The sequence below is a fragment of the Nycticebus coucang genome, chromosome 5, assembly GCF_027406575.1.
Source record: "Nycticebus coucang isolate mNycCou1 chromosome 5, mNycCou1.pri, whole genome shotgun sequence".
Classification (NCBI taxonomy): Eukaryota; Metazoa; Chordata; class Mammalia; order Primates; family Lorisidae; genus Nycticebus; species Nycticebus coucang.
The window spans coordinates 131,629,207-131,646,929 of record NC_069784.1 but is presented as its reverse complement, the minus strand read 5'-3'; the positions used below and the strand labels follow the sequence as shown (position 1 = coordinate 131,646,929).

Below are 17,723 nucleotides of genomic sequence, written 5' to 3'. Positions count from 1 at the left end.
TAACCTGAGACGCTGCTGTATTCCTTGATCACTTCTAGGAGTTTTGTAGTAGAGTCCCTAGTGTTTTCCAGATACACAATCATATCATCTGCGAAAAGCGAGAGTTTGATTTCTTCTGACCCTATATGGATACCCTTGATCGCCTTTTCTTCCCTAATTGCGGTGGCTAAAACTTCCGTTACAATGTTGAAAAGCAATGGAGACAATGGGCAGCCTTGTCTGGTTCCTGATCTGAGTGGAAATGATTCCAATTTAACTCCATTCAATATGATATTGGCTGTGGGTTTGCTGTAGATAGCCTCTGTCAGTTTAAGAAAAGTCCCTTCTAGACCAATTTTCTTGAGTGTTCTGATCATGAAGGGATGCTGGATATTATCAAAAGCTTTTTCTGCATCAATTGAGAGAATCATATGGTCTTTGTTTTTTAATTTGTTTATGTGCTGAATTACATTTATAGATTTACGTATATTGAACCAGCCTTGAGACCCTGGGATAAAACCAACTTGGTCATGATGTATAATTTGTTTGATGTGTTGCTGGATTCTGTTTGTTAGGATCTTGTTGAATATTTTTGCATCTATATTCATTAGTGATATTGGTCTATAATTTTCTTTTCTTGTTGGGTCTTTTCCTGGTTTGGGGATCAGGGTGACATTTGCTTCATAGAACGTGTTGGGTAGTCTTCCTTCTTTTTCTACATTTTGGAACAGGTTGAGTAATATAGGTACTAATTCCTCTTTAAAGGTTTGGTAGAATTCTGACGTGAAACCATCTGGTCCCGGGCTTTTCTTTTTAGGGAGGTTTTGTATAGTTGATGCTATTTCTGAACTTGATATGGGTCTGTTCAACATTTCCACTTGATTCTGGTTAAGTCTTGGAAGGTGGCGTGCTTCCAAGTATCGGTCTATTTCCTTCAGATTTTCATATTTCTGAGAATAAAGTTTCTTGTAATATTCATTAAGGATTTTTTGGATTTCTGATGAGTCTGTGGTTATTTCATCTTTGTTGTTTCTGATTGATGATATTAGAGATTTTACTCTTTTTTTCCTGATTAGGTTGGCCAGAGGTTTATCTATTTTATTGACCTTTTCAAAAAACCAGCTTTTTGATTTATTGATCTGTTGTATTATTCTTTTGTTTTCAATTTCATTTAATTCTGCTCTAATTTTGGTTATTTCTTTTCTTCTACTGGGTTTGGGGTTGGAATGTTCTTCCTTTTCCAGTTGCGTGAGATGTCCAATTAAGTTGTTAACTTCCTCTCTTTCCGTTCTCTTGAGGAAGGCTTGCAGTGCTATAAATTTCCCTCTTAGAACTGCCTTTGCAGTGTCCCAGAGGTTCTGATAGTTTGTGTCTTCATTGTCATTTTGTTCCAAAAAATTGGTGATTTCTTTCTTAATCTCATCTCTGACCCAACTATCATTCAGCATAAGGTTATTTAACTTCCATGTTTTTGTATGGGTATGCAGATTCCTGTTGTTACTCAATTCAAGTTTTATTCCATGATGGTCCGAGAAGATGCATGGAATAATTTCTATTCCTTTAAATTTACTGAGGTTAGACTTGTGACCTAAAATGTGATCAATTTTGGAGTAAGTTCCGTGGGCTGATGAGAAGTATGTGTATTCAGTTTTGTTGGGATGAAATGTTCTGTAGATGTCTGCTAAATCTAAATATTGGATGGTTAGGTTTAAATCTAAGATTTCTTTGCTCAGCTTCTTTCTGGAGGATCGATCCATCACTGCCAAGGGAGTGTTGAAATCTCCAACGATTATGGAGCTGGAGGAAATCAAGTTACTCATGTCTGTTAGAGTTTCTCTTATAAATTGAGGTGCATTCTGGTTGGGTGCATAGATATTAATAATTGAGATCTCATCATATTGAGTATTACCCTTAACAAATATGAAGTGACCATTCTTGTCCTTCCTTACTTTTGATGGTTTAAAGCCTACTGTATCTGCAAATAAAATTGCAACACCTGCTTTTTTCTGATTACCATTTGCCTGAAATATGGATGACCATCCTTTCACCCTGAGTCTGTATTTGTCTTTTAAGTTGAGATGTGACTCTTGTATGCAACAAATATCTGGCTTGAGTTTTTGTATCCAGTCATCTAACCTATGCCTCTTTAGAGGACAGTTTAAGCCATTCACATTGATGGAGAGTATTGATAAGTCTGGTGGAATTTTGGGTATCGAGTTTTTCAAAGGTCCAGTGGACATTTTTAATCCTTTCGCCAGTGTGGAAGTTGGAGTTTGATCCGAAGTTTCTGAGTGAGTTTACTTTTGTGGTATAGGATTGGGTTGGTCATTGTGGAGGATAGGTCTGAGAACATCCTGAAGAGCTGGTTTACTTATGGCAAATTTTTTCAACATATGAATGTCATTGAAGTATTTAATTTCTCCATCATAGATGAAACTCAGTTTAGCTGGATACAAGATCCTGGGTTGAAAGTTTTTTTGCTTTAGGAGATTAAAAGTTGATGACCAGCCTCTTCTTGCTTGAAAAGTTTCAGCAGAGAGATCTGCAGTTATTCTAATATTCTTACCTTTGTACGTTATAGTTTTCTTTCGCCGGGCTGCTTTGAGAATCTTCTCTTTCATGTTAACTTTAGTGAAGCTAATTATGATATGTCTGGGAGATGGCTTATTGGGGTTGAATCGTGCTGGGGTTCTGAAGCTGTCTGCTATCTGAATTTCAGATTCTCTAGGCATGTCTGGAAAATTTTCTTTCATAATTTCATGTAGAAGGGCCTCTGTGCCCTTGGCAGCCACTTCATCAGTCTCCGAAATTCCTATAACCCTTATGTTGTTTTTTTTCGAATTATCTGAGAGCTCTCTGAGTGAGTGATCTGTTTTTGCTCTCCATTTCTCTTCCTCTTTGAGAGATTGGGAGCGTTCGAAGACTTTATCTTCAATGTCAGAAATCCTTTCTTCTGCTTGCTCCATTCTGTTACTGAGGGATTCTACTGTATTTTTCATATCTTTGAGGGCTGTAAGTTCTTGTTTCAGTGTGTCTAAGTCTTTGGTGGTTTTGTCTTTAAATTCGTTAAATTCTTGAGACAGTTTTTGAATTTCTCCTCAAATTCCTAATTCCATTTTATTAATCTTGTCTGCAAACCAAATTCTGAATTCGACTTCTGACATCTCAGCCAGTTGTTTATGAATGGGATCTTCAATCACATCTGCCGTATCTTTTCTTGGGGGGGGTTGATCTATTCTGGTTATTCATGTTACCAGAGTTTTTCCGCTGATTCCGCCCCATGGTTTACTCCCTTTGGTTTTTCCCCTGGGGTTTTATCGAGGGCCCGTACAGTGTTGTGGCCTGAGAAACTGTTGCCCTGTCTGGTGTGGTGGAGCAAAGTGGTTCTGTCTTGTTTTCAGCTGGTTTCTGTTCGATCCTATTGCAACTTCTACTCTGGCTTGAAGTCTCAGCTGTGTGGAAAAATCAGCAATTAAGTCACCCCGCCTGCCCACCTCTGGCCCCTTGGAAAAGGAGAATCAAACCTTCCTACAATCGCACACCCAGGGCACCGCCTGAAAAGTCCTCAGTCTATTAGCCCAGTTCAAAAGGTCCGAATCAACTGTCTCAATCGGCACTTGTCTCGGGTGGAAGGGTTCAAGAGGTCTCTGGGAACTGGATCACAGGGGCCTGGTGACTCCTCTGACACGGCTCACCCCAGTGCAGCGTGGATCAGGAGGAGCCACCCAGCAAACAGAGCAGTGTGGGAAGGTTGACGTCTCCTTCCTCACTTTGCCCCTCCGTCGGACCCAGTCACTGGTATCTCTGCAGATGGCTAACCCAGTTGCCTGCAGTGAACAGACACTCCAGGGGTTTGTACCTGCCTGAATCGCAAGGAAGTCTGCCAGGCCCCCGCAGACTGCCGCTATCTAGCAGGAGGAGATGAGGCCTGACATCTTTGAGTGTTTGATGCAGGTGATGGGAAGGAGGTGTTCACTCAGGCTTAGCCCCGTCCCTGATGGATGCTGCTAACAGAACAGAACAGAACAGACAACTTTGTGAGGTTCTGTCTCTGTTCCTGTCGTCGCCTACAGGAGACGGGCTGTTTTGAGTTCAAACGTCTTTGCTGCTGGAGAATTGCGTCTGAACACCTCTCTGGGTCGGCCCCGCCCTGGAGGCTTCCGGGTTTGTGAGCCGTGTCACCGGTGGCCTCCTCTGGTTGCCCAGGGAGACAGGGGGTGTGGCCTCAGAATATCCAGAAGTGAGCGTTCTGCCGTTAAAGAAAAAACGGCTGTTGATCTACCTCCAGGGAACTGCTGCTCTGGTGTGGGCACTCAGGCGACCCTTTTCTCCTCTGTCCCGCACCCCAGAGTCAGCACTGAGCGGCCGCAGTTTGTGCTGGGTCCACACCCCTTAAGAGATCCCCCAAGAATCAGAACTCTTGGGGGATGGGCCCCCAGACCCCGATTGGGAGTGGGGCGGGGGGAAGCTAGAGTTTCATTCAGTTTTACGCAATACTACGGTCCGGGGAGGGCTCCTGCACTGCACCGGAGGGAAGTGCTGCCAAGGCTTGATTTCCCCTCAGCAGAGTGCCCTCTCCTCGCTCACGTGTCCCAGAGTCGGCGCTGACCTGACGCAGCTCAGGCACTGTGCACTCCCCTCGAGAAATCACCCAAGGAGCCGAACTCCTGGGGGATAGGCCCTCAGACCCCGAGTGAGAGTAGGGGCTCTCAGCTCTCAGCGGGGAGGCCAGAGTCTGATTCAGTCTTGGGCCCCATATGCCCGGGGAGGGTTGGTGCACTGCACCGCAGGGAAGTGCCGCGAGGCGTGACTCCCCCTCAGCCCGGTGCCCTCTCCTCACTCGGCGCGCCTCAGAGTCAATGCTGACCAGTCGCAACTCGGGGACTGTCCACTCCCCTTGAGAAATCACCCAAGGATCCGAAGTCCTGGGGGACAGGCCTCCAGACCTCAGTGGGCGGGAGGGGAGCGCCGGGGATTCAGGGTTGCCGGCAAAGGATTCCCAAAGTTTTATTCAGCCCTATGTCCGGCAGGAGAACGCCACGGCACCCCAGTAGGGGAGGTAGGTCCAGTTTTTAGAAGGTCTCTCCTGTGGAGTGTAGTGGGAGGGCCTTTAATTTCTGCCCGCTTGTTCAATTTTGGGGCTCTAGAACCGGTCTCATGGGGGAGGGGGACTCCCGTCCGCTTGGTGGTGGATTTTGTACCTTTTGTTTGCGTCCTTCTGATCACAACTTGCCTCAGCGGTGTTGATGTGCGTTCTTCAGCCTTCTCTCTTGGTGAGGCTCAAGTCCACCAGGATACTTACTAAATTCCTATCCCTTAACTCTCCTTCTGGACGGGAGCCTTTGTTGAAAGCTGGCTTCAGTCCGCCATCTTGTCTCTCTCCCCCATTTGTTTTTTTGACAGTTTATTTGAATCAGGACCCAATAACATTCACCAATTACAATTGGTTGATATGTCTTTTAAACCATCTCCCTTTTTCCCGCAGTGTATTTGTTGAAGAACAGGGGTTTCTTTCTCCTGATTTGTTCCCCACAGTTTAGTTTTGCTCCTTGCTCCCTGGCAGTGCCAATTCACATGTTCCACTGTCCCCTGTAATTAAGATAAACTGTAGAGCGTATGAGATTCCAGCTTGCTATTCTGTGTACGTTAACCTCACAGGTGGGTTCTTGGTTTGTGGCAGTTTAGGGTCAGTGAAGGGTTTGTGTCACCTTTCATGGTATCCTTAGGCCAAAAGAGCAGTTCACTTGATTAAATAGTCATTTTCCAAAAGCCTCATTAGTAATTATGTTCTAACAACTTAGTGCCATTTTGGAAACTAATGTACATAAAAGAAAAAATGTTTTCATTGCCTTCTTACAAGTGCTTACTAGTTGGGTACCACATGGCTTCTCAAATTTTGGAACCCTGCTACCCTGATTTCCTCTTTCATCTGGATTTTTTCATGGTATTTATCTTTTTATTGCTATGATAAAATAACATGAAATTTACTTTATAAACCATTTGCAAGCGTACAATTTAGTGGCATGATGTACTTTCACAGTCTGTACAATCAAAGCCATCATCCATCCCCAGAACGTTTTCATCACCCTAAATAGAAAGTCTGCACCATCAGACCGCATCTCCCATCCTCCTCCCCCGCCTCTGCGGTCTCTAGGCATGTGACTGCTCTAGGAGCCCCCGTAAGTGGTACCTGGAGAAGTTGGTTTTTTTTTCACTTAGCGTGATGTTTACAAGGTTCATCCTTGCTGCTGCATGTATCAGAATTGCTTTCCTTTATGAAGCTGAATGATATTCCATCCCATGGATACACCACATTTTCTTTCTCCACTCACCTGTTGATGGGCATTTGGGTTGTTTTTGCCTGTTGCCTTTTGTGAGTCATGCTGCTGATGAACATTGGCGTACAAGCATCTGTTTGTATTTCTGTGTTCAATTCTTTTGCGTCTCTAGGAAGGCACTTACTTTTTATCATAGCAACCTGGACAGCCCAGCCTCACAGATGTATGGCATTATTGAAAGGAATGTAGTTGATCTAAAGAGGAAAGTGAGAATGACCTTGAGCTAGTAGATGGGGCGGTACTTCCAATGACACAAAAATTATCATGTGACAGAAGCGGCTCTGATGGAACCCAGTTTGAGATTAAAATGTGAGAGGGTCAGCTCCCTGCTAGACTCATATGATGCTTTATCCAAAAGAGGCTTTTTTTTTTTTTTTTTTGAGACAGCTCACAGCAACCTCCAATACTTGGGCTCAAGTGATTCTCTTGCCTCAGCCTCCCAAGTAGCTGGGACTACAGGCGTCTGCCACAATGCCCAGCTAATTTTTTTGTTGCAGTTGTCATTGTTGGTTAGCAGGCCTGGGGCGGGTTCAAACACGCAAACTTTGGTGTATGTGGCTGACGCCGTAACCACTGTGCTACAGGCATTGAGCCCAAAAGAGTCATTCTTTATTTATTTATTATTTATTTTTTTCTGAGGCAGGTCTTATTCTGTTGGCTGGGCTAGAGTGTAGTGGCATCATCAGAGCCATCCTTAAACTCCTGAGCTCCTGTGATCCTCTAGCCTTCCGAACAGCTGGGACCTACAGACACCTGCTATCATGCCTGGATAATTTTTAATGTTTTGTAGAGGTGGGGGTGTCGTGAACTCCTGGCTTCAAGTCATCTCCCGCCTCAGCCTCCAGAAATGCTGGCTTTACAAATGTGAGCCACTGTGCTCAGCTTAAAGTCTCTCTTTAACAGCAGTGTGACTTTCTGTTGCATTAAGGGGCTCTTGCATCTGCAGTGAGGAGACCAGTGCTGGCATCACGAGCTGTGTGAACCCCACCCTCTGTCATCTGTGGAATGGAGATAGTTCCACCTGCGCAGCCTCCCTCCTTGGGTTGCTGTCTGTTTCAGCGAGATCGCACTGGAGGAAGACCTTTGCAAACATCAGCCAACTCACAGTATCCTAGGTCAGGATCTGCCGTCCAGGCACCTGGTGAACCACAGAACATCAGGGTCTCAGATGAGCTGCCGTTTCCCCACAGGCACCGTCCCTGACGAGTTGTTTCTCTGCAGCTCGAGTTCTCACAGCCCTCCTGGTGTGAGCAGAGTTGGTGCCCGTGCTAATAGTGTTTATTTTAGAGTCAACCCATCCCTATAGTTCATTGTGCCACAAAGAGAGGCATTTAGGTTGGACCATTCCACAGATATTTATAGAGCACCTCCAAGGAGCCGGGCATTGTTCTACTTTCTGCCAACACCAGGAGAACACATAGATATTGTCTCTGCTCAGACGTGCCTGCAGTGCGGGAGAGAAAGCGTAAAAAAAGCAGCAGTGTCGGCACAGAACCCCCACACTAATAAATACATGACTAAGAGCCGTGACAGATGCCAGGAGGGAAGAGGGAGGAGCGGGAGCAGGGCTGGAAATGGGGCTGCTCTCCTGAGGACGTGGCTTTGGGCTGTGGCTTTGGGGCTGTGACCCGATGCAGGGTGCTAGTTAGAGACTTCGGCCGAAAGAGCAGCCATGTGGAGGAAGAGCTGAGGGCTAGTGCCGTCCAGGTGAGCAATCGGGGAGGGAGAGCAGAAGGAGCTGGGAGGGGCGGCAGGTGCCATCCTGGGCAGGGCTCTGCAGGCCGGGGGTGGGGGCTTTGAGTTTCATCTAACATGCAGTGGAAGCCACACAGGATTGTTAAACAGGGCGGCCACATGGCTGAGGTATAGGAGGGTTGGTTAGTGCTTTGTGGAGAGTGGCTGGAGTGGCCGTGGGCCCCAGTTAGGAAGCTATGGCATCACCAGGTGGGAGGTGGCTGTGAGTGGAATTGGAAAGGCCTGTGCTGGGCTAGTCCAGGATGCAGGAGAAGGAGGCCCAAGGGCATCACCCCATTTCCTGTTCCTTGCAGCAGAAGGTCCCATTTCCTGACAGGACAGGGTCATCCAGAGTTGGGTGTTGTGTGAGGGGCTCCTGTAACAAAGTACCACAGTCTGTGTGGCTCAAAAATGACCGACATTTGCTCTCTCACGATTCTAGAATCTAGAAATCTGGAATCAGGGTGTTGGCAGGCCCATACTGTCTTTGAAACCTCTATAAGAGGGTCCTTCCTTACCTCGTCCATGTTCTGGTGAGCTTGTGGCAGCTTCACGGCCATTTCTGCCTCCATCTTCCCCCTGTGTCCATTGTCCCTGTGTCCCCGTGTCTTCACACAGTCATCTTTACAAAGGTAGCAGTCCCCTTGGGTTAGGAGCCCACTCTACTCCAGCGTGAGCTCATCTGAACCAACTACACCTTCCGTGACCATATTTCCAATGAAGGTCACTTTCAGACATCCCGAGAGTTAGGAATTCATATCTTTTTTTGGGGGGGACACGATTCAACCCGTAACAGCCAAATCACTGTTGAGATGCATGTCGACCTCCAGGTTAAGATTGGCAGCTGATGTTCAGGAGTGTGGTCTGGGTGTAGATACAGAGTGAGAATGGACAAGATCCTGCAGGGAGAGGATGTGGGTGAAGGGAGAGGGCCCCAGACTCAGTCCCGAACACCTGCAGAGGCTGAGGAACTTGCAAAGGAGGCTGAGAGGGAGGAAAGGGGATTACAAACACCAAACCTTGTTTTCTTCTACAAACTAGAAAGTTTCCTGTCTGAGACCTGGTAGGTCTGAAGAATTCTGAAGTTGGGGCGGTGCCTGTGGCTCAGTGGGTAGGTAGGGCGCTGCCCCCATATCCTGTGGATGGCGGGTTCAAATCTGGCCCTGGCCAAACTGCAACAAAAAAATAGCTGGGCGTTGTGGCGGGCGCCTGTAGTCCTGGCTACTCGGGAGGCTGAGGCAAGAGAATCGCCTAAGCCCAGGAGTTAGATGCTGCTGTGAGCTGCGACATCACAGCACTCTACCGAAGGTGATAAAGTAAGACTCTGTCTCAAAAAAAAAAGCATTCTGAAGTTGCATTTCAGAGGTTGGATATGTCATATGGTACTATGTACTCTTACTCATAATGATTAATGCAAATTGGGCTCTATTTCAAAAACGATCATTAATCCCTTTGTAAAGCGAATGTGCCTTTTCTAATGCGAACAGTCCACCACTTAACACATTGTATTTTCAGTTTTTAATTTCATTTATCAGTTGCACCTTCTGAGGCCTCTCTTGCTGCACTGGCTTCTGGAAGGTAATGGAGGGCACTAGTAATTCCAAGCAACTGATGATTGAGACGTGTGGTGAAATGAACGGGCAACTGTCCCTGGTGTCTACCCACTGGGTGGAGCCTCCTTTAAAACAAAGCAATGTGATTGTTCAGGATCTTGGCTGAGGTTGAGTGGGTGCCAAGGTGAAAAGGGGGAGGAAGCAAACACTTGCTGAGCCCTTGTGTTCAGCGCCCCATAAATGCTGTCCTGGGGTGGGCAGTAGTGTGATTAATCCTCATTCTAGAGATGGAAACTCTAAGAAATTACGGATGTGCTGGGATTGTGCAGCAGAACCAGGATTTATTCGTTCTTCCTCAAAGTTTACCCCCACATAGTCTGTCTGACACTGAAGGACGCTTTCCTGGGCCCACCTGGGTCACATACAAAGCATAGCCCAGGCTGTGGAGTAAAGCCACAGTTCATACCAGCCCTGGGCAACCAAACTAGGTGGGTATCCAGGCTTTGTGGATCATTGTGTATGTGTGGGGGGTGTGTGGGTGTGGGTGTTGGGATCTTTATCTGAAAATACCACCGCCTGTGCCAGGCATGCCACTAAGCCTTCTGAATCAAAATCTGCTGGCCGTGGGGAGGAATAGATTTTTATTTGATGTACACCCCTCTTCCAATAGGCAGTAGTCTCTGTAGGACCCTGGGTTAGAGATGAGATGCTAACTGAGTTGGCCTTTAGTTTGGGCTTTTTCAAAGGTCTGGTTAGGTCTGAGATCCTCTGAAACTTAAATTTAAGACCAAGCAAGCCTTGCTTTCCCCAGGTGAGAGGTGCTGGTAACATGGGTCACTGCAGCAGCAGCCTTAATAGCAAGGTGCTTCGGGGGAGGCTGGGTGTTTGGGGAAAATTACAGTAGAACCTCCATAGCTGACCATCTCCTTACATTGCCCACCACACTATAAAGTTGACCTAATTTTCATAGACCAGACATGGTTCACATGTGCCTATCAGCACACTAGGCCCAGTTCCTCATGTTGACCACAACCCGTGTATGTTGACCAATTTGTCATAGTCCCTTGGGTGGTCAACTTACAGAGGTTCTACTGTATTTAACTTCTTTGAGGCTCATTTTCCATATCTGAAAGTGGGGGTATCTCTTTCATAAGGTTGAGAATATCATGAAATAAGGGAAACAACGTTGCTTTGCTAGGGTGACCCACTCATCTGGTTGCCAACATGCAAGGAAATACAGACCCTTATTGGGTGATTCCTCCGCATTTTATCAGTGACTAGAGCAAGGCACAGAGCTTCTAGAATCTACATCCTCCCCATAACAGGGGCTTAGGCAGGTTAACAATGCCCCTGGTAAAGATTCCCAGTTCTATGCAAGGAAATATAGAGCTACCCATGAGCTATCTCTGTGCAGAATTAAGCTCCTGAAATTGTGCTAAATTATTTGATTTAAATACTGGTCTATCTAGGGATGAAGACCTAGGCAATGTAGATTCCCATTAATAATGAATGATTTGCTGTGTTCTAATCCTGTTAAGCGTACAGTTCCTCTGCAAATGTATTAGTGGCGATGTGTGTTTGTGAATTAAGCCCTTAGTGTATCAGGTTTATGAGCCTAATTGTCTATTCAAAAGGCTATCACTTTATCACGTCATGAAAATTAAAAAGGTCCCTTTTGTTGGAGTGTTTTGTTAATCCTCTCACTCTTTCTTCCTCATTTTCTTTTTATTGAGCTTTATTATGATTTAAATGCAACTGGAGCAAATCCTGCCGTTACACTGAAATTGATTATTAAAATAACACCGATAATTATACATAGGTATTAGAAAATAATACATATGGTGAGCTCACAAGGAGATTAAGCATTTTCCTCTGTCGCCTTCCCAGATTATGCTAAAAAGACATAGGGGACTAAAAATAGGAGAATAGTACAATATATCTCTGAAATGGGTTAAAGATTTAGTGACTGTTCTAGCTCAAGGAAGTTTGAGTGATTTCCGCTAAAATTATCATCTGGATCCCGAAATGACATCTAACAAGAAGGTACGAAGGATTCATTTGCTGATATCTTAATATTAGGTACTTATATGGTTGTCAGGTCTTCCCTATTTAGCTCCTTTATTCATTTACTTCCATGTTTTTTTCTCTTTTGAAAGAAAAGAATCCTTTCAGATTAAACAATCTTGGTGCCTGGTCTCTGTCACAAAATAGTACTCAGGGGAAAGTTTTAGCTAAATTCTACTTGGCTGTATTTGAACACCAAAAGGATCCATTTGTCTTTTTTGAAAGTTAAAAAATAACCTTTTCTTTTAGTATGTGTTTAGAAAACTCAAAGGTATCTTTGTTTTTAAACTTCAACTAAGGACTTGTAACTGCTCTGTTTGATGACATTTGCTTTTGAAAAATAAAGTTTGGAGAGTTGCAAAAGTGCATGGTCAGCACTCTGCCAGGCACCGTCCCTCTCTACTCACAGGGCACTCCAAGAGACAGTGTCTGAGTGTTTGCAGTGGTGGACGGAAGGGTGACCATTTAAACTCTGAGCAAGCCAGAAGATGGCCTCAAGGTGCAACTGGGAAGAGATGGGGCTGAGTTTTCAAGCAGTAAGGTGCGTGTTCTTCCTTTCAAAATAATTTCAGAGATATTTCTGTCAGGAGAATAAATGTGTATTCCAAGTAGGCTCTCATGGCAATTAGAATCATAGACTCCAAAGTGGCAAGGGAACTTCCAGGCCACAGTCTACTTGGACGGCTTTAGAGAACGATAGGCTTTTTTCTGAGAAAACTGATTTGGTGTTTAAAAATTATTTAACATCCGCTGGAGTCAAATTCAATACAGAAGGTGGCTCAGAGGAGCATAGAGAGCTGCTGGCTTTGCCCATGTAACATTTGCTGCTTCCTACCTTGCCTTTAGGGAAAGCATTCCTCCCACACTCGGGACCACAGGGATTGGGTAGGCCAGACTCACCTCCTGTTCTGGGAGCCAGCTCCCTGGCTGCAGCCAGCCAGCACGTCGGCCCTCTTCTCCAAAGCAGTTGTCCAGAAGGGCTGACATGACCCAAATGAGCCTGAGAGTTGGTCCAGGCCTTGTGTTGTGACTTCTGGGTTGAGACCAGAGGGAGAACCAGGGCTGCTGGCCACGGTCCTGCCAACAACAGCAGAGCCTATTGGGAGGATAGAACAAATGAGGAGAGCAGGGCAGAGGGGCAGAAGCCAGAGAGGCCAACCCAGCCTGCACTGGCGTTTTCAATCCTTTGGTTATTTTTCATTCCTTTGTTTTGTTCCAGCCTGTTTGAACTCATACATGAAAGGATTCTGTCTGACATTGTCATCAAACTGTTTAAAATACTTTAGCAAAAAAACATTTGAAGTAAGGCAATAGAATGACATTTCTGTGTGACTCAGAAGCAGACTCCAAATGCAAATGGCGTTAAAAGAAGTGAAGTATATGTAGTTTGGTACACATGTCTTGGAGAGCCCTGCTGCCGTATGAGGCACAGTGGCACAGGGCCTGGGGGGAGGTGCAGGGCACAGCCTCCAGGCTTACAGAGACAAGGACTCCACATGCTGGTGGGAAAAGAGAGATTCTATTTGCAGGTAGTAAGAGTTCTGTCACGTCAGATCTTACCCTAACCTCTCATTTGTTACACACCAGCCTCTACTCCCCCAGTCCTGAATTAGTGGAAGCTGGTTTAGGTGTTGGGAGCATGTGGTCAGGAAGAAGCATGGGCCACAGTCCTGGAGATCACCACGTAACAAGTAACCCCCAGCCTCAGTGGCTTAGAGCAACTGCATCTCCCATCCCATGGTCTCTGAGCTGCAGGAGTCTGGGCTTACAAGGCGATGGTGAACACGCTGGCCAGGCTGCATGCCTGCATGGAGTTGGCGGTCTTCTTTCCCACTCATGGTAGTTGGCAGAATTGGGTTGCACCTGGCCGTGTGGCTGAGGTCCTGTGTCCGGGTGTCCTCGCCAGATGGCCTTTTAGAATACGGCAGCCTACTTCTTCAAGCCTGTTGTGTTAGTTTCTTAAGGCTGCTGTAACAAGTTACCACAAATGCAGTGGTTTAAAACACCACCAACATGTTATTTCATACTTTCCAGGGGTCAGAAGTCTGGGCACAGATCGGCTCAGCTGGTTTCTCTGCTCTGGGTCCCACAAGGTGCTGGACGTTCTGGGAAGCAGCAGCGTTCAGGCTCATTCAGGTGCCCAGCAGGGTTTAGTTCCCTGCAGGTATAGGACAAGGGTCCCCGTTTCCTTGCTGGGTGTCAGACAGTGCTTCCCTTGGTCCCTAGAAGCCCCTGTCTGGTGCCTGCATGTGGACCCTACATCTCAGGACCAGCAAAGCTTCCTGGAATCCTTCCTATTCTGGAAATTTGACTTCCCCTGGCCTACATCTTCCTGGGTCCAGCCAGAGAAAATTCTCTGCTCTTTAGGCCTTATGTGATTAGATTGGGCTCTTCCAGATAATCCAGTATACGCTTCCTTTTGGGGGGCCTATAACCTTAATTACATGCGCAGAGTCTGTTTTTTTTTCTTGGAGTTAGGTTGTAGACATTTGTTTTTTGGGGGAGTATTCGCTCCACTCCAGTTGGCAAGGGACTCTCTTATTCTAGCCTGCTAAAATTGAGTCAAACGTAGTGTGACAAAGTCACAGGAAGGACTGTCGAGTCTCCTCTGTTGTTTTCTCTGGTTGAGAAGCAACTTGCAGGTTCCGTCTGCACTTAGCAGAGAGCATCACATAGGGCGTGTCCTCTGCTGAGCTGGAGGCTGTTGGACAGGGTGATTTGGGGGCTTTGCAGGCGTTGGGCCAGGTGGTGTTTCAGGCTTGTGCCACAGTGAGGGAGGAATGCTTTCTTTCAACCTTTCCAGAATCCTTTTTTTTGAGACAGAGTCTTACTATGTCACCCTGGGTAGAGTGCCATAGTGTCACAGTTCAGAGCAAGCTCAAACTCTTAGGCTTAAATGATTCTCTTGCCTCAGCCTCCCGAGTAGCTGGGATTATAGGCACCCACCACAACTCCTGGTTGTAGTTGTCATTGTTGTTTGGTAGGCACAGGCTGGATTCAAACCTGCCAGCTTCAGTGTATGTGGCTGGTGTCCTACCTGCTGAGTGCAGGCGCCGAGCCCCTTTCCAGAATTTTCTTTCCCCACTGCAAATCGGCTGCAGGCAGCAGTCTCCTGGCAGACTCTCCCATCTCTCACTTGTCACTGTTTTCTCCCTCCTGTGTGAGAATTCTGACATTTCCCTGGAGTGGTCTGGCCAGGCCTTACTTTTACAATGGAGACCTACAGAATCTATTACTTCAGGCTAAGAAAAGTTTAGGGAATCAGATTTACAGGACTTTGCCAGTGCCTGAGGGTCGTGCTGGAAGATATGTGCTCCCTGTGGGGTGCACGGCCTGCCCAGTACAGCCCAGGGAGGACTGGGACACTGAAAGGATGTGGGAGGCATAGTGGTCCTTCCTCGAAGGGAGATACCCAGGGCAGCAATTTAAAAGGGTCTCTGGAAGACCTGCTGATCCTTGATTGTCCACAGCCGTGTTCTCATTGGTTACTTTTCTCAAATCTCTTCTCTCCATATCCTGCAAAGTGATATGCAAATTCATCATTTCTTTCTTTTGTTTTTTTATTGTTGGGGATTCATTGAGGGTACAATAAGCCAGGTGCAAATTCATCATTTCTGACTGACATCCCGAACCACTCCCTGGGCACCGCAGACAGACTCTGTCTTCCCGAGTGGGCAGCGTGGCTGAAAGGCTCCGTTGCTGAAACTGTGGGTCTCTGTTAAGGAAAGATTTCTCACAACCACGGAAAGGACTGCACAATGCCATTCAATGTCACAGCACAGAAACATTCCCTGGATTTATATTCTTCAACTTAATTATGTTACGCCCCCCAATAATGATACTTGTTTTGTGTCTTTTCAGAAATAGGTTGTTCTGCATTTTGTCTTATCTGGAAAACAAGTATCCTGGCTCTTGAGCCTTTTGCTGAATCTGAATGATCCGTCCTATTTACATTCTCTGGGAGTTTTGAATGGTGTGTGTGTTTGTAGGTGATAATCTTTGCACCAGGTAGGAGTCCAGAAATTGACCCTCTTTAAAATGAATTTTAGAACCTATTAAAATGTTGCCCCTATCCATTGTCAATTTTAGAGGGGAATATTGGTAGTAGCTATCATTCTGTGGTTCAATTTAAAATTCAATTCAATTCACATAGTTGCAGTTTAATAGCGCTGCAAACATTTCCCAGTCTCTAATAAGACACAAATCCACACACCGCCCATGTGTGGAAAAGAGATGAGAAAAATATATATACTCTCGCTCAGTTCTGAGTGCAAGTTCTGTTAGCACCGTGAACTTGCTGGGGATCAGCCTCAAATGCCTAACTTAACATGAAACTCAAAGAGAGAGACTGTAAAAACGAAATGTGACTCTCCTGGTTCAATGGTTTCATGGGCAGATTAATTCTGAGATGTAGTCAACCAGCTTAAATTATCAGTGATTTTGATAGATAAGGATAAGAACTCTAAAAGGATCCTTTAATGAATGAAGACTTATTTCAGTATCTTACTTTGGTCCTCTGGCAGAGTCATTTCAGCCTAATGTCTAGTCTTTCACCTTCACGATGACTTTATTCTTTGGAAAGATTACCCTACATCACTTTGAAAGTCCTTGCCCTCAGATTCAGTAGGCCTCTTCCCCCTTTAGATCTGAGTTGTCATTGCACTGGCTCCTCTGTGCCCCTCTGCAGAGACTGGTACGTGGAAGAGATTCTCGGTCGGGCCAGTGGTGATTTTGCCCATGATCCTGAATGTTCCTGCATAAAGACACAGACCACAAAGTGAGTGACATATTTGCTGTTCAAGTTCTATTGAGACACAATTGCTGACTTAGGATTAGTGAATAGCCAGGTGCCCCCAGAGCTGGGTAGAATGAATTTGGGGGTGAGGGCTCCCCAGAGTGCTCAGCTGACCTACGCACGCCTAATGCACTGGGTTCTACAGAACTTTCAAAAAATTAACATGCTCACCAAGTATGTTCTTCTCGCTCATTAACTCGATAAAGCCCACTGGTTTTTTAGAATCACAGCAGCAAGTTGTAAATGATGTATGAAATGAAAAATCTTTTCTCGCCCAGTGAGCAGGGAGAGCTGACGATGCTTCGTCACTGCTGCCACTGCTCGCACTAGCAGCGAGACCCTGAGACGTCCCCACACGGCTGGTGACCTCAGAAGGACTGACAGAGGGGCATGCAGAGAGCTGATCAAGTCCCAAGGTTCCTGGGACATGCTATCTATGACCACACAGTTGAAGGAAGCCCTGCCCGTGCTGTATCCGAGGACAGGACGGCTTGGTTTCTGTGTAGGAGTCAAGACCACTCTCTGGGGCCCACTGGTGTTTGAGGCTTAGGCGTCACGGCATTTCACTTGCTTTGTGCCACGTAGTTGCAGTTGACTGCCATGTGCTGTTCAGTGGCTGTGGTCTGCTCACTTGGTAAACTAAGAGATGCTTGCAAACTCATACACTCAGCACCAGGCCAGATATGGTGGAGGACAAAGTAAACATAAAACATAAATATAGAAAAAAAATAGCCTAAATGGTACCCCCACCTGCCTACAAGCCAGTCAGCAAAATGATTTACTTAACGTTGCCCCTGCAAATGGGATCCTTTTATTCTTACTGATACATGGTGCTATCACAGTATTGCATACATTGTAATCAAAAACGTTAAATATTTACCCACTTTTGTAAATAACAGGTACCAATGCTTTGGAGCCAATTACATTTTGTAAAAAGTCACCAAATACCAGTGTGGATTCATCCGGTTGTTTATGTAACCACCACATATGAAATAACATTTTTAGACAATGAAAATCTGGATAATCCCTGAGATGAAGTGACCTCAGAAGCCATAGAATGCAGGGAGCTCTGCAAATCCATTTGCATCATATCAAGGTTTACAGGATGATGGATCAGCTGTGGACAACCCAGAGGAGAAGGCGGAGGCAATGGTGGATTGAATGCTTGGTAGAAGCTTACCCACTCTCTTGGAGTCCCTTTAAAACAGCAAGAAGAGAGGGGATCGAACATGAACTACAAAGGTTTATAGATTTGGGAGA

At 45.8% G+C, this 17,723-nt stretch overlaps 1 long non-coding RNA gene across 2 annotated transcripts in view; it reads left to right on the top strand.

Moving 5' to 3' along the window:
- LOC128586490 (uncharacterized) overlaps nucleotides 1-16,449 on the top strand; it is a 58,771-nt gene extending 42,322 nt beyond the window's left edge. The window contains exons 1-3 of one of the 2 annotated variants that reach the window (XR_008380242.1): nucleotides 7,889-8,024; nucleotides 15,530-15,676; nucleotides 16,356-16,449. This is a non-coding gene — a long non-coding RNA (uncharacterized LOC128586490). Of the gene's footprint in view, nucleotides 1-7,888; nucleotides 8,025-15,529; nucleotides 15,677-16,355 lie in introns of those variants that run through there. The other variant, XR_008380241.1, reaches the window with a different exon arrangement.
- Nucleotides 16,450-17,723: the final 1,274 nt, after the last annotated feature.